The sequence below is a fragment of the Canis aureus genome, chromosome 5 (assembly GCF_053574225.1).
Source record: "Canis aureus isolate CA01 chromosome 5, VMU_Caureus_v.1.0, whole genome shotgun sequence".
In the NCBI taxonomy this organism is placed as follows: domain Eukaryota; kingdom Metazoa; phylum Chordata; class Mammalia; order Carnivora; family Canidae; genus Canis; species Canis aureus.
The window spans coordinates 9,418,847-9,441,348 of record NC_135615.1 but is presented as its reverse complement, the minus strand read 5'-3'; the positions used below and the strand labels follow the sequence as shown (position 1 = coordinate 9,441,348).

Genomic DNA, 22,502 nt, shown 5'->3' with positions numbered 1-22,502 from the left:
GGGTAAATCACTTGGGTATCAAGAAGACTTCTGGAGATTCTTTTCAATCCTATGTTCCTCTTGCTAGGACATCTAGGAAAGTGTTGGAAAACTATCTAAACCACTAGACGTTTTAATCACTGTCTGTACTTGCTCTGTGGTCACAATAACGACAAGTGCTGGAACTCTTTTGATTCAGTTGAAAAAGTCTCTCCTTTTCAAGACCCTTCTGGAAAAAAAAAGAATGTATACCTATAGAATTTGTGTATATATATATATATATATAATCTATTTTGTTTATAGATTCTATTATACATGTACATATATATGTGTATATTTATGTATGTGGTTATTTAATTGTTTAATTCAAAACCTCTCTGGATTTTTTTTAAAGATTTTATTTATTTATTCATGAGAGACACACAGAGAGAGGCAGAGACACAGGCAGAAAGAGAAGCAGGCTTCCTGCAGGAAGCCCGATGTGGAACTCCATCTGGGGATCCGGGGATCATGCCCTGGGCTGAAGGCAGATGCTCAACTGCAGAGCCACCAGGGATCCCCCTCTCTGGATTTGAAATCAACTTTACAATTCATAGTTGACCACTAAAAAACACGTTAAAAAGCCAAAATGCGGGCAGCCCAGGTGACTCAGCGGTTTAACACCATCTTTGGCCCAGGCTGTGATCCTGGAGCCCCAGGATCGAGTCCCACATCAGGCTCCCTGCATGGAGCCTGGTTCTCCCTCTGCCTGTGTCTCTGCCTCTCTCTGTGTGTCTCTCATGAATAAATAAATAAAATCTTTTTAAAAAGCCAAAATGCTTAACGTGCTCACTCTAAGTTTGCAATACTTTCTAAGATAGTCCAATACTTTCTAAAATAGTCATCACAGAGGAAGACAAACCATGAGAGACTCTTAACTCTGGGAGACAAACTGAAGGTCACTGGAGGGGAGGAGGGTGGGAGGAGGGGGTAACTGGGTGACAGGCATTAAGGAGGAGGACATGAGACATGATGAGCACTGAGTGTTAGACATAACTGATGAATTACCAAACTCTACGTGTGAAACTAATGATGAACTAGACGTTGGCTAGTTGAATTTAATTTAAAAAGGAAAGATAGTCCAGTTGAGAGTTGGATCTCAAGCCACAGACTTGGGAAGATCGGGAACAGAAGCAGGAGGCCATGGCGCTTTGGCGAAGCCAGGGCTGCGACGTGACAGTGACACAGGTGCAGGGAGAGGCTGGCTGCGGTGAGGAGGAGGGGGTGAGGAGGAGGGGGGAGCCGGGTGACCCTCCGATGCGAAGGTTGTCTCCACAGAGTGGGAGGCTAAGGCAGCTAAGTCAACGAGCTCAAAATTTTTTCCTGTAGAGCCTGAGCCAGGTTCTGGGGATGCAGTAAAAGCAAGTCTGCCCTGTTGCTGGAGAGGGGGGAAGAAGGAAGCTTCCAGACACATGTGACAGGCTTGAAGGAAGTACTGGGCAGCGTGGGGGGAAATCTTCTGTTCCTTCTCCCGATGCAGACAGATTGCAGTTCTTCCTCCTGTGAATCTGAGCTGGCCTCAGTGACCTGTGAATGCGACGGAGGCGATGCTACATACGTCTGGGGCTCATTTAGAAGATTTGTGCCCTGCTGGGGATTTACCCCAAAGATACAGATGCAGTGAAACGCCGGGACACCTGCACCCCGATGTTTCTAGCAGCAATGTCCACAATAGCCGAACTGTGGAAGGAGCCTCGGTGTCCATCGAAAGATGAATGGATAAAGAAGATGTGGTCTATGTATACAATGGAATATTCCTCAGCCATTAGAAACGACAAATACCCACCATTTGCTTCACCGTGGATGGAACTGGAGGGTATTATGCTGAGTGAAGTAAGTCAGTCGGAGAAGGACAAACATTATATGGTCTCATTCATTTGGAGAATATAAAAAATAGTGAAAGGGAATAAAGGGGAAAGGAGAGAAAATGAGAGGGAAATATCAGTGAGGGAGACAGAACACGAGAGACTCCTAACTCTGGGAAACGAACTAAGGGTGGTGGAAGGGGAGGTGGGTGGGGGGTGGGGGGTGACTGCGTAACAGGCACTGACGGGGGTACTTGATGAGATGAGCACTGGGTGTTATGCTGTATGTTGGCAAATTGAACTCCAATAAAAAAATAAAAATAAAAAAATAAATAAACAAAAAAAGAAGATGTGTGCCTCGGTCGTCTCGAAAACTTGCTCGGCAGGGAGCCAGCCGCCACAGAAGACATGCCACCCCCTGGGCCTGCCATGCTGGCGAGACCCCACGGAGGGTCCTCACAGTCCCCACCGAGCCCAGCCTGGCAGCCGTCCCCATCAAGGCACCAGATACGTGGGTGAAGCCATCTGGGACCCTCCAGACCAGGTGGTGGTAGCACCTACATGACTTCAGTCAACGTCACGTGGAGAGAACTGCCTGCCTGAACGCCTGAAATAGAAACAATAACATACGGGGCTTGCAAGCCCCTGGAGTTGGCCTAACGTTGTCAAGCAGCCACTGATCACCGGAACAGGTAATCCCCACCAGAGCTGGACACACCACGTCCTATGACCTACCAGCTCCTCTCCGACATACATATCCAACCAAATTCACCTTTATTTGCACCAATAAGACATATATGAGAAGTACAGAGTAGTCCCAACACAGTCCCAAACCAGAAAGAACCCAAGAAAGGGAAGATGAGAATTATACACCTGCTGGATTGGCTGCCTGTGACCTGAGTAGCGTGACCACCACCACTCTGGCCTCTCGGGGCCTTAGCCCAGCCTCCTGCCTCTGTTCTCATTTTTCCCAAGTCTGTGGCTTGAGATCCAACTCTCAGCTGGAGGGTTTTTTATATTTATTTATTTATTTATTTAAATTCACCTAGCCAACGTCTAGTACACCATTAGCTTCAGATGTAGAGTTCAGTAATTCATCAGTGGCATCCAACACCCAGTGCTTATCCCTTCATGTGCCCTCCTTAATGCCTGCTACCCAGTGGGGATATAACTGTAAAAACTCCTAATCATACATATTTTATTTTTATTTTTTTAGGTAAGCTCTATACCCAAAATGGGGCTTGAACTCATGACCCGGAGATCAAGAGGTGCACACTCTACCAACTGAGGTGCACACTCTACCAACTGAGGTGCACACCCTACCAACTGAGGTGGCCAGGGATCCCCAGTTAGGAGGTCATGAAGTGCTGTGTATGACACCCACTGTCCCGGCCGAACACCACCCCACATCACCATGTGTCGGCCAGCCCTTCTCAGAAACAAGCCCATTTTCCTTCTGTGTATGTGTTCCAATCATTGCACACTTGCAGGGTCCCGGGTCTTGTGCCTAACGATAGGAAAGAAGAAAACAAGGACAGAGAGAGACAGGAAGCGGGGTGGGGGTGGGTAGGACAAGGGAGGGGAGGATGGAGAGAGGTCTCTCTCATTTAAGAAACAGGCATGTAAACAAATAGGTACAACACACCCAGCTGGTGGGCGCCGCATTCTGGGTTGCACGCCGTTTTCACGCTGGTCACGACAGTTCACCTGATAACCCCACCCGTCGCCCGCACCCCTGCTGGAGAGGGGACTCCGTGAGGCCAGGGCTGGATGTTACTGACTTTTCACTTCCCACAGTGTCCAGCACAGGGCCTGGTGCATAGCAGGTGCTTCAAGTCATTTTTTTTTTTTAAACCGAAGAGTGGAAGCAAACCAGAGCTAGGTGGGGGTATGAGGTCCACCGTGAGGTCCCCCTGAGCCACTGTGAGCCCTCCTCCGTGTGCCCTCAGGGAGCTTGCAAGAAACTAGTCACCAGTCTGGTCTCGGGTGGACAGAAGCCAAGGCCTGTGGACAGCATTCAAAGGCTGCGGCCCCTTCCCCAGGGTCCCAGGACTCTGCCGTCATGCCCAGGGGCCCACAGAATAACACAGCACCATAAAGGGCCAAGGGGACCTAGGGGGCAAAGCGGGGTCCTGGAGGCTGAGGAGGGAGTTCAGCTGACCCCACGGGTAGAAGGAAATATGCAGTAGGTGCATGAAATCTTGCTGGACCTGCTTTTGTGCTCCGGAGGCAGGTGTTCTGGACCCCAGAGAGCCCGAGAGTCTGGGCAGAGCTGAGCGGGAAGCCCTTCATCTGTCGGCCTCTACAGCAAGGGCATTAACCCTCCGTGAGCCACATCACAGCTGGAATTTCGAAACTGTGCGGGCTTTAGAAAGTGCCTGTGTACACATACACACGTATGCACATACACACACGCGGGCACACGGTTAATAGGACGCAAATCGTGTCTTGGCGCTATTGATCTTAATGATCAAATGTAGGATCTCTTATTAAATAAGAGATTAGTAATTATAAAACGTGCAAGTGCAATTAGAAATGTGCAACTAATATCGTGTGCGTGCGTGGGGAGGGGAGTCTTGCAACTCTTAAAGGCTCAGAAACATCGGCTGGTGCAGGCGCAGACACTGAGAATTCCAAAGGAAAGGGGGGGAACAATCGCACGTGTGGGACTTCTCCGTGTCAATAGAGGGCGTCCGTTACCTTTGCAAGCGTCTAGCAGTTTGGGATTTTGGGTTTTTGGTTTTTGTTTTGGAGGGCGTAGGCAAGATCCTGAGCTATATCTAATGTTTGTTTTGTTTGGCTGTGGACTAAGGCACTGGGTGTGTGTGTGTGGGGGGGGATGGTAACTGGTGGCTAAAAAGAATTAAATGAATATTGCCAAAATGCCAAATCCCTTTTGCATGGAACAGAGTTTAAACAACTTTATCTCTCCGCTTAATCCCGGGTGTAGGACCGAAAGTCCTTAGCCAGTACCCTCCCCTCCCCGCCCCCCCGTCACAGAGCCAACAGTTTAGGTTAACCGACTGGGGTCGTTGGATCTTTCCATTTTGCACACGAGCGTGCGTGTCCCGGTGACCCACTGCACGCGAGGGAATCGGTAATTCGGCAAAGGCCCACTAGAGGGAGCCAAATGACTGCTTTAGAACCATTCCCCGCGGGCTTCCTTCTTGGGAAAGGGCTTTTTGGTTAACATCCATCCACCAAGCCTCCTTCCTCCCCTTTGCTTCCCAGAGATTTAGAAAATCAGAAGTAATTCTAGCACTAGAAATGTATGTTCTGTTTTTTGTTACTTAACAACTCACACATTTTAAACACAAAAATAATTCCGCTGTGGTAAAGCATTTAACAGTGTGAAGATTCTCTGCCCTCCTGATAGAGTGTTGAATCATTCAAGAAATCTTGCCTTAGGAAGAAAATTAAATTGCGGATGCACAGTGAGGAATAAATCCAGTCAAGTATATTGCTGGACTAGGGGCTGGGAGCGAATGGGAGAATGATTTATGATTATAAACTACCTAAGTGAGTTGATCACTTTTCATATATTCTCAACAGCATTTTACGCATCTGTTTTATTGTTATTAAATTATTATTTTTGAAGTAGAGTTGGAATACAGTGTTGCATTGGTTTCAGGTGTATGCCATAGACATCTGATGATTCTGTATATTAATTACACTAATGCTCATCACAGTAAGTGAGTCACCATCGTCACCATACAACGTTATTACAATATTATTGACTAAGCATCTGTTTTAAAAAGGACTTGACCATGAATTTTCCTCTTTTTAAAAAAAGACTTTATTTATTTATTCACAAGAGACACAGGGAAGGCGGCAGAGACATAGGCAGAGGGAGAAGCAAGCTCCCTGTTAGGAGCCGGATCCAAGACTCTATCCCAGGACCATGACCTGAGCCAAAGGCAGATGCTCAACCACCGAGCCACCCAGGCGTCCCTGAATTTTTCTTCTTCTACTCTGATAAGGTTAGCTTTGCATTAGGAACCACCTAGACAAATGCATCTGTCTAGACTTAGGAGACTGTCCATTGAGCTCAACAGCCTTCTCCCATTGTCATCGCCTGTGACCGGGTGCTCAGTATGCCAGGAACTGCTGGGGAAATGGTGCATCTGAATTTCAGCCAAATTCTTTTAAAATATCCTCTCTCCTTATTGATACCCACCCTCACCTTTCTATCCACAGCCTGGAGCCATTGGGTTCTTCTTCTGAGACCCCACAGACTCTTTTCCTTGAGGAAAGAATTTTTTTTTTTGAGGAAAGAATTTGATCTTGATTTTCTCTGTATCCCCAGAACTCAGCAAAGTGCAAGGTACATCCTAAGAGTTAATCAGTGTTTGTGGAATATAAATATATAATATCTTTATGAACAGAGTATAAAACAATAACTAAGCAGCATGTATTTCTACGTGCCAGCCTTGCTCTCTGGGCATTAGATACGTGTTAATTCATCTCACCTCCAGAACTGCCTTATGAAATAGGTCATGGGCACTACTATTACCTGCATTTTAAAATTGAAAAAAACTGAGGTGATTGATGAGGATTAAGTAGTTTTTCCATAGTCATAAGTGACATAAACTGTGGTTTCAACCCAGAAGGCCAATGTCAGTGCCAGCACGCTCAACCCCCGTGCCCTAAAGACCTGCAGCCAGGAGTTAGAGAGGGTATAGCTCTGCAGACCCTTACCTGCTTCTTGCCCACACATTAAGGGTCCTGATTAATTCACAATTGAAAAAAAAAAAAAAAACTATTGAGGAGAGCAACATACAACTTCCCTTAAGCCTTAGTTTGGGCAAACAGCCACACCGCTATAATGAGATCCCCTCCCCTCAAAAGAAATACAATGGCTAAAAGAAAAGAAAACCGTTTATTTCTGACTCATATAATAGTCTGGAGAGAGTGTTCTGGGGCAATAGGCAGCTCTACTCCATTTGGTCATATTCAGGGACCAGGCTCTTCTGTCCTATGGCCCTGTCATTCCCAAGGGCCTTTTCCTCTGTGTGGCTGGGGGTCGGCCATGCTGTGTCCAGGTCGCAGCCACCAGGAGGGTGGAAGAGAGCATGGGGGAGGCACACTCCCTGTCATAGGTGCCCCATCTTTGGGGAGAACTTGGTCACAGAGCCACACGTAACATCCGGAAAATGAGGTCTCACTGGGCGGCCATACATACGGCTACCAGTCCATTGCCCTGGAGAAAGGCAAGGCGGATCGCGATGAGAAATTACACTGCACTCAACCCTGTGCCTGTCAACATTTCACTATTCACTCTCAAAGGATAGACATTGTTTTCTCATTAGAGGATATTAGTACGTGGAAAAGAAAATTATATATATATATATATATATATATATATATATATATATATATAGAATGACAGGTGAGGATTTTTAAAAAATTCATAACTGTAGGCAATGGTTTCTTAGATAGGACACCAAAACCGTAAACAACAAAAGAAAAAAATTAAAAACCGGGCATTATCAAAATTAAAAACTGTTGTTTCAGAGGACACCATCAGGAAAGTGAAAAGAAAGCCCACAGAATGGGAGAAAAGTCTTTGCAAATTATACATCCGAGAAGGGCCTTGTGTCTAGAATATGAAAAGAATTATTATAGCTATTATAAAAAGACAACCCAATTTTTAAAATTTGGCAATCTGAATAGCTATATCTCCAAAGAAGATGTACAAAATGCCCAATATGTACATGAGAAGTGCTCAACATCAGTAATGACTAGGTAAATACAAATCAAAACCAAAATAAGATACCCTGCTCCACATCCACTAGAAGAGCTATATTAAAAGATGGGTAATATCAAGTGTTGGAGAGGATGTGGAGAACCTGGAAGCCTTGTATACTGCTGGTGGCCATGTAAAATGGAGCAGCCACTTTGGAAAATAGTCTGACATAGGGTTACCATCTTCTACTCTTAAGTATATAACCAAGAGAAATAAAGACATATGTCTAGATGAACATTTGTGTACAAATGTGTACTTGAACACAAATGTTCATAGCAGTATTGCTCATCATGGCCCAAAGAAAACAACCCAAATGTCCATCCACTGATGTGTGATACCTATATAATGGAACATTATTTGGGAGAAAAAAAGGAGTAAAGTAGGGGCACCTGGGTGGCTCAGTTGGTTAAGTAACTGCCTTCGGCTCACGTCATGATCCTGGGGTCCTGGGATCGAGCCCCATGTCGGGCTCCCTGTTCCATGTCTCCCTCTGCCTCTGCCCCTCCCCGTACTCAGGTTCGCTTTCTCTCTCTCTCTCTCTCTCTCTAATAAATAAAATATTTTTAAAGGAGTAAAACAGTGACATATCTATAATATGTATGAACCTCAGAAACATTATGCTAAGTGAAAGAAGCCCATCACATAAAGCCACATATTGCATGATTCCAATTATATGGAATGTCCAGACTAGGGAAAGCCAGAGAGTCAGAAAGCAGGTTAGTGGTCACCTAAAGCTGGAATATGGCGAAGCTGGGGGGGCGGTGAGAGCTAAAGGGTCTTGGGGTTGTTTGGGCGGATAATGAAAATGTTCTAAAATTAATTGTAGTGATGGATATAATATATGTAAGTGCATTAAATACAGATGGTCCCTGATTTAGGATTGTTCAACTTACAATTTTCTGACTTGATGATGATGAAAAAGCAACACACATTCAGTAGAAACCACACTTTGACTTTTTTTCCCCTAGGCTGGCGGAACAGCACCATTCCCTCCCATGATGCTGGGCAGCGAGCCACAGCCCTGTCAGCCACACGATCACGAGGCTCAACAACCCATATACTCACAACCATTCTGCACGCACACAGCCATTCTGTTTTTCACTTTCAGCACAGGATTCAATAAATGACATAAGACATTCAACACTTTGTCATAAAATAAGCTTTGTATTCGATGATTTTGCCCAACTAATAATATAAATGTTTTGAGCTCATTTGAGGTGAGCTGGGTAAAGCTACGACATTAGCTATATTAAATGCACTCTCAACTTACAGTATTTTCAATTTACGATGGGTTTATTGAGATGTAACACCACTGTAAGTTGAGGAAGATCTGTATACTAAAAACCATTGCACTCTAAACTTTAATTCAGGGCCATGTATACAGAACGTTAATTTTTCCTCAATAAAGCTCTTAACAATCAGAAGCAGCTAGAACAAAGGGCTCATACTAACAAGATGAAATTCATCATGACTCCAAGTAACATCCAGTGTCTGGATTCTGAAAAGCCACTGAACAAGTGCAGCATTGGGGGAGATGTGGCTTGACAGTGACACCAGGGTAAGGGGGTCAATATTTCTGCAGATCACAAGCTTATTATGAACAAACAGCACAACAGAGTTACCAGAACAGTTAAATATGCTGAGTTGAAGGTTGTCCCCACCCAACGGAACTTACAGTGGCTGTTCTAAGCTTTAAGGCACAGGGTACTCCGGAAAATGCAGTCAACAAACACGATTCAGTTTGAAATTCACTATCAGGAAAAAGAAACACGAAAAAGTGAAGTTCAACAGCAGTTATTGCCAAGGCTTTGGTGTCAGAGGGGTCTGGCTGGTGTTCCTGGTTGTGACTCCCATCCCGGGTGTGCCACTGTCAGGATCTGAGTCAGGAGGGACTGCGCAGACCTGAGTGGGGAAGTCCTCACAGTCTGGGGCTGTTGGCTGAGTGTCTGCATTGGCAGCCCGGTTGCCAGGCTCTCTGTGGACACTAATGAAAAAGGAAGGGGGGTGTGGGCAGTGAGTGAGTCAGGAATCAAGTGGTTTTGAAAGAGGAAAATCAAAAGTATAACAGGTGTAATATTTTTAAAATATCTCCCAATTAGGGACACCTAGGTGGCTCAGTGGTTTAGCGCCTGCCTTCAGCTCAGGTCATGATCCCAGGGTCCTGGGATCGAGTCCCATATCGGGCTCCCTGCACGGAGCCTGCTTCTCCCTCTGCCTGTGTCTCTGCCTTTCTCATGAATAAACAAATAAAATCTTTTTTTAAAAATCTCCCAGTTATGCTTTCTTATCGGTAAATAAAGTCAGTCTCTTGTTATCTATTCTTCCCAAAATGTCAGCTTGACTTTTCTCCATTTGCACTCCCACCCTGCAACCCCCTCTCCCAATAATCTGAAGACAGAACAGAAAGTTTGAGCCACATTAAGGACATTTCATCGTTCTGACTAGGTTTCCAATGTACCTTTGAACTCTCTGGCAGAAAGAAAACAAAATTACTTACATAGTCCCCATTTTCATGAAGGTGAAAACATATCACATTTTCAAGATATAAAAGATTTACTGACACAATAGCAAGAAGAATTTTCTGACATGAATCTTGGTTTTAGAGGGTAAGTTGTAGGTAATGGAAAATCATTTTTCAATAAAGCAGCATTTTATTTTATATGTGTTGCTCAGACGTTACTGATCTTTCTATTATTTCTACCAGAGGTTCACATATGTCAGAAATCCATTTAAATAGCTTACTTTCTGGTATAATCCAGCCAAAAGATAAATAAACCAGCAGTTATTTATGTGCCTCTTCTGTCTTGGCACTGGTGCGAATGGAAGAAGAGATAGAGAAACTAAGAATGGGATTTGCCTTCTAGAAACTTCCTTGGAAGATAGCAATAACACACAGGAGATCATTTGAAACATGAAACAGAAGAAACTCAGATACCAGGGTGGGTGGCAGCCAGGCACCTTACCTTTGTTGTGTGGGAGTTCCAGAGGAGAGACCACCAAGAACCACAGAGGTAAATAAAGCAGAGTCAGAATGACAATCTAGACACCCAGTCTCATCAGTCTGACCAGCCTTCTCCATAAGGAGGGCGGGAGGCTCAGCCCCATGTAAGAAAGGCTGGTCCCGTGCCAATGAGGCCAGGGAGCAGAGAGGGCCATGCCATAGGCCTCATTACAGGACAGCCATCCCCCACAACAGATGCAGCCCCACCCAAACAAGAGAGTCTGGGGACAAAGGAGACCTAAATCCCTTGGCCACCCCCCGCCCCCCTCAGCATTGCTGCAGCCTCAAAGGGGCCAGGTGGCACCAAGGGCAAGTCTGCCATCCGATCCTGGGAACTGGCATTTTCAATCTGCTCAGCTAGAAATGTAACGACTTCTTGCTTCCCTTCGCCAGGCCGGCAGAGAGAAGGTGCAGACAGCCAAGTGTGCGCCGTGTCGCTTAGCCAAAGCTGAGAAAGCACAACCAAAGAGCAGCCTCCTTCAGAATGACAGGGATTCATGAGAGAAAAACTGGATGTTCTCCACTCTTTTTCCTGGCCGCCCCTGCTTGGTCATGAGCGCAGGATTGTCATAGCCAGAGACGTCGGCTACATGGCTCTTCTTCTCAGCTCCAAACAGGTGTAGTAACGGAGCATAGCTACTTGTGCGAAGATGAAGATGATGCATGCTAAGTTCTTATGCCTGATAGCTGACACCTAGAGGCTTCATTGTTAGCTGCTATGACCCTGTTGATTTCTAGGATTTTTGTCCCTCCATCTGGCATTTCCAGTTCCTCTCCCCCTCGGGGCAACCTTCCAGCAATAGGTCTCCGGGGATGCAAGGGAAGAGGGTTAAACCCTCTCACCACTCAGCATAGCAGGTGTCTCAGCAACAAGTCAAGCGGTGGCCTGAAAATAGCCAGAAAGTTGGCAGGGTACCTCAGTAAACCCCAGGATGTCATTTCCAGGATTGCAATGTGCCGTCACTTCATCTACAGATACACAGAGTCTGCTCACCTCCCCCGGCACTCTGCCTCACCAGGAGGAAGCAGGGACAGCCGTTTGTATACTTCGCCACTTCCACTCAGGGCCCCTCTGCCGCCCCACGGCACACTCATCCACCATTCTGTCTCCAAGGCTCTGAGGAAGGCTGAATCATGGGCCCGCACTCAGCCCCTGGAAAATGTGACTGTGCGAGGTTCCACAGCAAAGGGGGAATTAGGGTGCAGGTGGAATTGGGCTTGCCAATCATGTGATCGCAAAATAGAGTATCCAGCATGATGTTGGTGGGCTCTAAGTGATCACGTGGTTCTTAAAAGCGGAACAGGGAGGCAGAAGAAGAGACGCAGAAGGAGGCTACAGTAAAAAGTGGTCAGAGAGATGCAGGGTCGTGGCTTTGCAGTCGGAGGAAGGAGGGCAGCAAGCCAAGGAATGTGGGCAGCCTCCAAAAGCTGGACAAGGCAAGGAGAGAGAATCTCCCCAGAGCTTCTAGAAAGGAACACAGCCCTGCTGGCACCTCGAAATTAGTCCCGTGAGACCTGTGTTAGACTTTCAACCTATAGACAGAAAGACAAAAAATTTGTATGGTTTTAAGCCACCAAGTTTGAGGTAATTTGCCATGGCAACCATAGAACATGAATATGAGGCCTTTCTGCTCATCTGGTGACACCCATTCTGCTTTCCAAGGTGTATTTCTTACAGAAGTGGCACATCATCTCCATGATTCATTATTTTTAAAAAGATTTTATTTATTTATTTATTTATTTATTTATTTATTTATTTAAGACACACAGAGAGAGAGGCAGAGACACAGGCAGGGGGAGAAGCAGGCTCCCTGGGGAACCTGATAAGGGACTTGATCCCAGGACCCCGAAATCATGACCTGAGCCAAAGACAGATGCTCAACCACTGAGCCACCCAGGTGTCCCCACGATTTGTACTTTCATCCTGGTATCACAGGCTAGTTGAATACTAAGTCCCTATGGCCCACAAATATGGGTAAAAGTGTTTCACACTTGGGAACTCCAGTGAGAGCCTGCCTCAAGAAGTAGAGTGACTAAGGAGTCCTTTGAGCGGGCAGTTGTGGGCGTGCTCAGGGGTTGCCAAGAGCACCCAAGTTCTTCCTCAGAAACCCTTCAGTATCTTCCAACCTCATCATCACCATGGATCCTTTGAGCCCCAGCATTGAAGTTGTTATTCTTTTCTATTTTTATTCATCAGAGATACCTATAACTTCCAACCAAAGCTTGTGATTAGCCTGAAATGGCCAGAGCTCTCACAATGATTCATAGAATTCCAGGAAAAAAACAAAGCCAAGAAGCTTTAGAAGTCCAATATTCAGTAAATGTTTGACTGTCTGAGTTTTTATTTAATATTTAATATTTAAAATACTTGGAAAAGCCCCATTACCACCTCTCTGCCTTCCTAAAGGCCTCAGATTGAGAACTACTGAAAATATTTCATTTGTGTGATCCATTTACTCCTTAGTATCTAACTCTGTTCATGCAATTGTTGTTTCTGAGTACCTCTAAGTTCCCGGGGTTTTTCACTGTATTGGTAGATTCACTTCAAAGTCAGCTTAGATTCTGATCTATCAAGTGCACAGCAATGGTGACATCTATTGTGAGCCTTGGGGACTCCATAACCTCATACTGAAGCTTTCCGCAGTCCATCCCTGGGGAAACAAAGGGGCTGAAGATAAATCCCCTACAATCTCCTTTTTGGGCCATATACTCCCATTCCAAAACTAGTTAAAGCATGTACTTCCGGTTTATGGGAGTGTAAACTATTAGAGCCACTGCTGAAAACAGTTTGGCATTAACTATCTACTGAAGTTAAAAGATATGCATGCCCTGTCACCCAGAAATTCCTTGTCTAGGTTTATACTCAAAGAAATGTCTGCACATGTGCACTAATAATGCTCATAGCAGCATTATTCATAATGGCCCAAACTGGAAACATCTATGGGATAATGATACATAAAAAGCAGGGTGTTCATATGATGCAATACTATATAGCAGTGCATGAATGTTGCTGCATGCCACCACATGGATGTATTTCTATTTATAATGTTGAATAAAAAAAAGCAGATACACAGTAATGTTCTATGATTCTTTTTATACGATGTTCAAAAAGCAGATGAAGTCATAGCATTTGGGGCACCTGGTGGCTCAGTGGTTGAGCGTCTGCCTTTGGCTCAGGTTGTGATCCCGGGGTCTGGGGATCGAGTCCCGCATCAGGCTCCCTGCATGGAGCCTTCTTCTCCCTCTGCCCGTGTCTCTGCCCGTGTCTCTGCCTCTCTCTGCGTGTCTCTCATGAATAAATAAACAAAATCTTAAAAAAAGAAATCATAGTGTTTAAGAATTCAAGCCTAAGAGACAGAATTCTAAAGAAAAGGATGAAAAAGTTACCCTGATTATTACTCCTGGAGATGGTGATCAAGAGGAGACATGAGAGGGACTTCTGGGGCACTGGCCACATTCTACTTCTTCACCTTGGTCGGTAGTAAATCTTTGAATAAATACATTTTTCTGTCTGTCTGCTTTATTTCACACTTTTAAAAAGAAAGGTTAAAAATCTTATTCTAAACTATTTCCTTTAAAAATGCATTACATCTGGGCAGCCTGGATGGCTCCGTGGTTAGCGCCGCCTTCAGCCCAGGATGTGATCCTGGAGACCCAGGATCAAGTCCCACGTCAGGCCCCTTGCAGGGAGCCTGCTTGTGTCTCTGCCTCTCTCTCTCTCTGTGTCTTCCATGGATAAATAAATAAAATCTTTAAAAAAATAAAAAATAAAAATGCATTACTCTGAAATTTTCTTGTTTTATTATTTCCCATTATAAAACACATTTGTGAGCAAAAAAAGGCCATTTGAAAACAATCAGAAAAGTGGGAAAAATCACTTCTAATTCTTTCTCCCAAAGAGAAATACTATTAACCTTTGGTATATTTCTTTCCAATCTTTTTTTTTTTTAATTCAATTTGCCAACATATAGCATAACACCCAGTGCTCATCCCATCAAGTGTCCCCCTCAGTGCCTGTCACCCAGTCACCCCCACCCCCCACCCATCTCCCCTTCCACCACCCCTAGTTCGTTTCCCAGAGTTAGGAGTCTCTCATGTTCTGTCTCCCTTTCTGATATTTCCCACTCATTTTTTTCCACTTTCCCCTTTATTCCCTTTCACTATTTTTTATATTCCCCAAATGAATGAGACCATATGATGTTTGTCCTTCTCTGATTGACTTACTTCACTCAGCATAATACCCTCCAGTTCCATCCATGTCAAAGCAAATGGTGGGTATTTGTCGTTTCTAATGGCTGAGGAATATTCCATTGTATACATAAACCACATCTTCTTTATCCATTCATCTTTCGATGGACACCGAGGCTCCTTCCACAGTTTGGCTATTGTGGACATTGCTGCTAGAAACATCGGGGTGCAGGTGTCCCGGCGTTTCACTGCATCTGCATCTTTGGGGTAAATCCCCAGCAGTGCAATTGCTGGGTCGTAGGGCAGGTCTATTTTTAACCCTTTGAGGAACCTCCACACAGTTTTCCAGAGTGGCTGCACCAGTTCACATTCCCACCAACAGTGTAAGAGGGTTCCCCTTTCTCCACATCCTCTCGAACCTTTGTGGTTTCCTGCCTTGTTAATTTTCCCCATTCTGACTGGTGTGAGGTGGTATCTCATTGTGGTTTTGATTTGTATTTCCCTGATGGCAAGTGATGCAGAGCATTTTCTCATGTGCATGTTGGCCATGTCTATGTCTTCCTCTGTGAGATTTCTGTTCATGTCTTTTGCCCATTTCATGTCAATCTTTTTTCTATGACTACTTTTTAATGTTTGTATTTCTCCTTGTAGATGGTCATACTGCTTCAAATCTATATTTTAATGTTTTTCATTTAACATTGCCTCTAAGCATTTTCTAAAGATTTCATTTATTTATTTGAGAGAGAGAGAGAGTGAGGAAGAGAATGAACAGGGGTGAAGGGCAGAGGGTGAGAGGCAGAGGGAGAGGTAGAAGCAGACTTCCCTCTGAGCAGGGAACCCAATGAGGGGTTCTATCTCAGAACCCCAGGATCATGACTTGAGCCAAAAGCAGATACTTAACCAACTGAGCCACCCAGGCACCTCTATTTTAAAAGTAATTGCAGGGATCCCTGGGTGGCGCAACGGTTTAGCGCCTGCCTTTGACCCAGGGCGTGATCCTGGAGACCCAGGATCGAATCCCACGTTGGGCTCCTGGTGCATGGAGCCTGCTTCTCCCTCTGCCTGTGTCTCTGCCTCTCTCTCTCTCTCTCTCTCTCTGTGTGTGTGTGTGTGTGACTATCATAAATAAATAAAAATAAAAAGATAAAAATAATTGCAAACCTTCTAAATGATTATTCAATGATGATGTATTTATTTAATGATGCATTATTAAATGACATATCAACTTGAACAGCATTTAGGTGGCTTCCTCTTCTTTCTACTTATCAATAGTGTCATGATAGAATTTTCTGTGTATAGTCTTTTACGTATTTCAAATTATTTCCTGAGAATTGATCCCTAGAAATGGAGTTTCTGGAGCCAAAAGTAGTACCTTTCTAAGATGTGAAGCATGTCCCTTTTCCAGAGCCAGAGTTCAAGGAATTTATCAAGTCCAAACAGGCTCATCCTAAGTTCATTTAGAATAACTCCTCCCAGAACTAGATCAACAGGTCTACTGCTCTCTCCAAACTGCACTTCAGTTCCAGCGGTACCATGAAAATTGAGCTCACATTCCTTTCTCTCTCTTTCCACAGAGATGCATAGTTCAGGTGTACTTAGGTCACCTAGTAGGATCCTTTAGAGAAGCAGTGCTATAAGCTCACCAGTCAGTCTCTAAATGCTTACAGCAAGAATTCTGACAAAGTTTTTAGAGTCTTCATTGTGAAATGAGAATACTGATGCCTATTTTGGAGGAATATATGTGAGCATAAATAAGATAATGCATGCAAAGTATTAAGTATAGTGTCCACCACATAGTAAACTGTCTACAGACATGAGTGCTCTTCCTTCCTTTTTTTCCTGAGACCCACTTCTCACAACCTCCCAAATGGTGACAAGATCAAGAGAGAAAGAGAAGGGACATTTTCAGGAAAAGAACCCACAAAAACCTTAACTTCCAAGTATAATTTATGAGGTGGCAACATTTACAGGATGTAATTAGAGAGGTCCTTCCCCCAAAGGGGTCCTGTAATAAGAAGGCCCTTCCTCCAGGAAGACCTGAAAGTCTTACCAGTTGAGTCATTCTTGTAAGCCAAGGAATTGTCACCAGAAGGCTGAATCATTTGCTTTGTCATAGTTTTGCATAGGGTAGTGTCTCTCCAAATGTGGTTATTGGACCATTTTAGAATCACCTGTATATTAGGGTGAGTAAAGCTAGATGCTGTAATAAACAGTCCCAAAGTCTCAGTAGCTTACCAGCATAAGATTGCAGTTATTGCTCATTTCGTAGTTCATTAATGGGCTGTAAAAGGTGGTCTTCCCATCCAGGGGCACAGATTCTCTCCACCTAATGTCTCTACTATCATCTAGGGTCTCAGAGTCTTCTGCTACATTCGTTGTATCCAGCTGACAGATAATGAGAGGAGAAAGAATGAATGTTGAGAATTCAAGAGTGGTTTTAGGGACCAATGCTAGAAGTCATCTATATCACTTTTGCTTCACATTCTATTGGTCAGGACTCAATCATACAGTCAAGCTCTGTTTAGCTCAATTCAAGAAGAAAGGAAAACAATTTTGGTGATCTCACTGCATACCTGGGGTGACTGTAAATATATGAATTTCAGTATACATATTTGTACTATACATATATTTTTTTCAGTGGGTCTGAAAAAATACTGCATCAAAATCTCTGGATCCTGGGATCCCTGGGTGGTGCAGCGGTTTGGCGCCTGCCTTTGGCCCAGGGCGCGATCCTGGAGACCCGGGATCGAATCCCACGTCGGGCTCCCGGTGCATGGGGCCTGCTTCTCCCTCTGCCTGTGTCTCTGCCTCTCTCTCTCTCTCTGTGTGACTATCATAAAATAAAGAAAAAAAAATCTCTGGATCCTAGGAATGTGACATTGAAACATATGATTTTTATGGATACTAAACCAGGAGCACTGGCCCAGAGGTGGCTTTGATGGCCTCAGCACAAGTGACAAAGGAGAGGCAGCCCTGTCATTGACTATACCTTAGGTACCAGGCTGAGTACCCAGAGTAGTTTTGCAAATCTTCAAGAACCTGCAACAATTGTAGTGTAAGGACTCCCAGGATGCTTGCCCTCAACACTCAGATTCCAACATCACACTGAGAGTGGGTAAGCATGGCATTTACCAGATCCTTTTCTCAGCAGGTTTTTTAAAAAAGATTTTATTAATTTATTCATGAGAGACACACAGAGAGAGGCAGAGACATACACAGAAGGAGAAGCAGTTTCCCTGCGGGGAGCCTGATGCCAGACTCCACTCCAGGACCCCAGGATCATGACCTGAGCCAAAGGCAGACGCTCAACCACTAAGCCACCCAGGTGCCCCCTTTACTCAGCGATTTTATTCTTCCTCAGACAAAGGAAATATTGTAAGGCTATACTGAGGACCAGAAATAGGAGCCAGCCCACATAACTCAAATGCATTTACTTTAGGGTTATTGTTGAGGACATCATTTTATGGGGACACATGGAAGAAATTTCTCTCAGGTGTCACTACCATAAATAGGTGCTTTTTCTGTGAGAAAGCAGTTTATTTGTATTTTACACACTGTGAATCATGACATTTATTGTGTTTCCTCTTCACACTAACTTTTGGGAAGTTTAGAGCCAAAATTTTAGACAATCTTTTTGCAAGTATACAGAACTTAGTCCCAGTATATCTTATTCTACTTTTAATGCAAATATTCATGTTGTTTTCTTAACTTGTCAAAGTGTACATCTTTGCACATGTTTCTTGACTTCTATTTTCAGCAAGCAGTGCGTAGAAATGGATTTTTTTTGTTTTTTTTTGTTTTTGTTTTTGTTTTTTTTAGAAATGGATTTTTAACTATTAAATAGGATGTTGTGACAGAAAAGTGAACAGAAATATTAATCCGTGGTCTTTTGGCCATGTTTTAGCCCAAGATAAATGTTCCCCACAAATGACATGCATGAAGCCTTCTTCGTCCATTTAACCCAGCACCAACTGACTTTCCTCAGAGACCTCAGAACAGAATTAATTAAAACCAGATGCACCTTTCTAAGATCACTCTGCCTCAGCCATCGTTTCTTTTTCTGAGGTGGAATCATCTTTTTATGATCCCAGAGATAGCACAGAACCTGATACTATCAAGGGAGTAGAATGGGTGAATAGCTCTTGGCTTTGATAAATTTTGCTCTCTGTCCAAACCTGCCCACAATAATGTTTAAATCAAACGATGGAAAGAAACCTGGGGGAAAAAATCATGTAGTTTTAAGACATTCTAAGGCCATTATTTAGTAAAATTTTCTCACACTCAATTTAATAGGTAGGCTACAGAAGGGATTAAGAGAAAGATATCCAAGTATTCACTCAATTAACTAAAATTTCGTGGGCGTTTTTATGTTCTAGTGCTAGTGGCTTTCAGGTTATTCCCATTTTACACACATCCAGACACGCAAAACAAGCACACCCTCGGGGAAGGGAAGGAGGTATGGAGAGAATGTGGTCGAATTTCTTTTGGGACCGACTTGAGAGATGTCGCCTCCAAAGGCGGGGGCCTTTACCTTCAGCACCAAGGCCAGCGCACCTGGCTCTTGTGGGCTCTCCTCCTCCTCACTCGGGGACTCACGCCCAGAACTGCAAAAAAGAAATATTCTTTGTCAACTAAACTCGCCTTCCTTATTCTTAAAAGCTTCATAAATTGTTCTTCATGGAGTAGCCATTGGTACTAGCAGGAAAAGTTTCTGACGACAGGAGATGAAAATTCACTGGAGATCTGCGTCCTTCTGAACATGGGCACGCGCACGCGCGCATACACACACACACACACACACACACACACACACACTGTTGCCAGATGGTCTCTATGTTGGTCGAGTTCTGCTCTCATCACTCCCTGCACCTCTTAGCACTGAGAAACAGGCAGAGCATTTCTTGCCTCTGGTTCCAAAAAAAAGTGACATCCGTGCACAGACGGAGACAGAAGGTGGGAAAGGACCACAAATGCTCAAGATTCTGGTTTTCTGAGATCTGTTTTTCTAAGAGCTTTTATCCCTTGGCTTTGTGTATAAGTCTTGCCGGTAAGGCTAACTAACAAACAATAACAACCTACCAAACAGCCGTTTCCAACTAAAGTAAATAAAATGTGAGGGAGAAAAATGGGACAATTGGCAACGTTATCCCCATTTAATGGATGGGGAAATTGAGCCGGAGACGTTAAGCTACTTGCCCAAGGTAACACAGTGAGTCTGTGACAAAGACGAACCAAAAAGCCAGATTTCGTCTTCCTTTCTGCTGGTCTTTCATCAGCAACATACATATAGTTGCCAACTGTCTCCAGGAGCCCCAATTCTGTACCCCTCCCTCCGGCCCAATTATCTGAAAACCAAAAGAGTAGAAAATCGAAAATGAGATGGAGGTCGGCAGGGACGTGAGGCAGCGGATTGCTGCCGCTTCCATGCTTCCTTTTTCAGAAGCTAAAATCGACTCTGCCCTTCCTGGTTGACAGCCCCTTGCCTGCGGCGCGACTCCTGGCCTCGGCGGGGGTCCGCGCAATCTGGGCTCCTCCAGCTGCCCGTGCTCCTCCGCGAGTCGCCAGCCGCAGAGCTCAGGGCCAAACTGGGACGGAGCGAGGGCGCCCGGGAACCGGCGCCCGGGGCCCTCCCTGCCCGAGCCGCCCCGGGCGGCGCCGCTCGCTCTCCCTGCCCCGCGCGCTGCTCGGCCTGGAGCGCAGCGGGAGGCAGGGAGGCCGCCGGGCCGCCGGGGCGCCGGAGCGCTGGGGAGAGGCCCGGAGCCTGGGCTGTGCGCGGCGTGGAGCAACGGTTTCCCTCAGCCAGCTCCTTCCCGGGTTAGCACTCGGTGCCAGGGAGCAGCACGGGTCTATCCCCCCGCCGCCTCCCTCCCCAAGCGCGCCCGGGCCAGCTTCCATCTGATTAGAATGTTTCTTCCATCTGATTAGAATGACAGTAGCTTTCAAGTCATTCATTAGGAGAAGAATTTTAGTCTTAAAAGAAAAAAAAAGAGGGTCCCACTGTAATTGTGAATCGTAATAAATGCAAACTTCTGGTGCCTTCCTCCGCAGTATGTAAGACAGTAAAAAATGTGTCTCGTCCAAGCGCACCCCCTCCCCAAGCCCATTGTGAAGTCAATCGCTAACAAAGGGGACGTGTGAATATTCAACACCGAGTCTTTCAGTTGTATTTTCCGGAATCCCTGAGTCGGCTCTTTTTTTTTTTTTTTTTTCTCTAAATCGGCGAATACCTGTTTAAGTTTTAAAAGCACATGGAAATAGCCCGCGAGCGACCATATAATTTGATTTGCCAGGCAATCTGCAGAGCGATCGCACATCATTTATAATGTTCATTGAGCATTTTGCCTAATTGTGTCTGTCTCTGAAAGGGCAGCGCACCCCCTCCCGACCGCGAGCGGCACAAGTGGCGACATTCCCATGGAGCGGCCGCGCGGCAGCTTGTCGCATTCAGTGCGGGCGGCCGGGCCGCGCGCTTCCCCGCCCTGCGGCCGGGAGCGCCTGACACTAATAGCTCGCGGCTCAGGTACGAGCGGGCGCCGCGCTGACTCCATTCAATTCACAACCGGCCGCGCTTGCAGGTGTCGCCTTTTGAAACCTCCATTCAGGCGGCCGCTGTTCACTTCTCGCTGCGCCGCGGGTTTTGTGGAAGCGCAAGAATGGGGCTGATTATGCCGGTGCCCACATGCCGCCCCCGCACGCCCCCACCCCGGCCGGCGCGAGGCTTCCCTCGGCCAAAAGGGGCGTTTAATTCGTTCTGGGGCCGCAGAGAGCCAGCGTGGCCGACAAAGCCCGGCTCCCCAGGTAACCCCGGTTCCCGGCGGCCCCGGGAGGGGGCGCGCGGCGCCAGAGCACCGGCCCCCGGGCGCGCGCTGCCTCCCGCGCCGCCGCGATCCCGCCGACGCCCGCCGGCCCCCCAGCCCGGCCAGCCAGGGTGCCTCGGCCGCCGGCTCCCGCGGCCCCCGGGCCGGGCCCGCCCTCGGCGCCGCGTCCCCGTCCCGCCTCTCTGTCCCCAGAGCCAGGACGGCCCAGCCGGGGAGACGGAAGCTCAGCCGGCAAAGGGCGGTGGCCGCGGCCGCTTTGCGCGCGGGTGCGCTCCCCGTTACGCGTGGCCCGCCCCCTCCCCTGTCTCGGGGGGACACCGCGACAGCGCTTCGGGGAAACGCTGGAGACGCTCGCTCCTTTTATCCGCCTCTGCGGCTCGGCGCCGGGCGCGCTAAGCTCCAGGGCGCCGAGCGGGCTTGGGAGACGGCGAGCGTGGCCCGGAATACACGCAGCGGCTGAGCGCTCCCGCCCGGTCGCCTTCCCCGGCCGCCCGCGCCCCAGGTAGGGCCTCCCCCCGGCCCCCCGCCCGCCCCGGCCGTCGGGGCTGCGCGAGCCGGATCGCGCCCCCGAGCGCCCGGCCTTCTGCTGCGCGCCGCGCCCGCCCGCGGGGAGGGGGCGCCAGGCCGGGAGCCGCGGGCCCGACACCTGCGTCGTACCTTGCAGGGCGCAGTGGGCGTCGGCCCCGGCGGGGGCGGGGGCGGGGGCGGGCCCGTCCCGCTTTATCATTGGATTTCCGCGGGCGTCCGAGGACGCCGGCACCCATTCGTTCCACTCGCTGCGCTCTGTGAACGAGCCCGGGCGGGCGGGGGGCCGGGCTGGGGGAGGGCCGGGTGGTCTCCCCCCCCCCCCCCCCCCCCGCCCCGCCGGCCGAGCCGAGCACAAGTGTTGGGATTCCCACGGGCCGGCGTGCTCTGCGGCTGGAGGC

General features: G+C 46.8%; 1 long non-coding RNA gene across 1 annotated transcript in view; it reads right to left on the bottom strand.

Annotated features, from left to right (window-relative positions):
• The window catches only part of LOC144313316 (uncharacterized), a 357,200-nt gene extending 334,932 nt beyond the window's left edge, over positions 1–22,268 (bottom strand). The window contains exons 1-3 of the long non-coding RNA XR_013378987.1: positions 22,234–22,268; positions 19,290–19,362; positions 18,780–18,973 (exon numbers count right to left, since the gene is read on the bottom strand). This is a non-coding gene — a long non-coding RNA (uncharacterized LOC144313316). The remainder of the gene's footprint in view (positions 1–18,779; positions 18,974–19,289; positions 19,363–22,233) is intronic.
• Between the last annotated feature and the right edge of the window lie 234 nt (positions 22,269–22,502).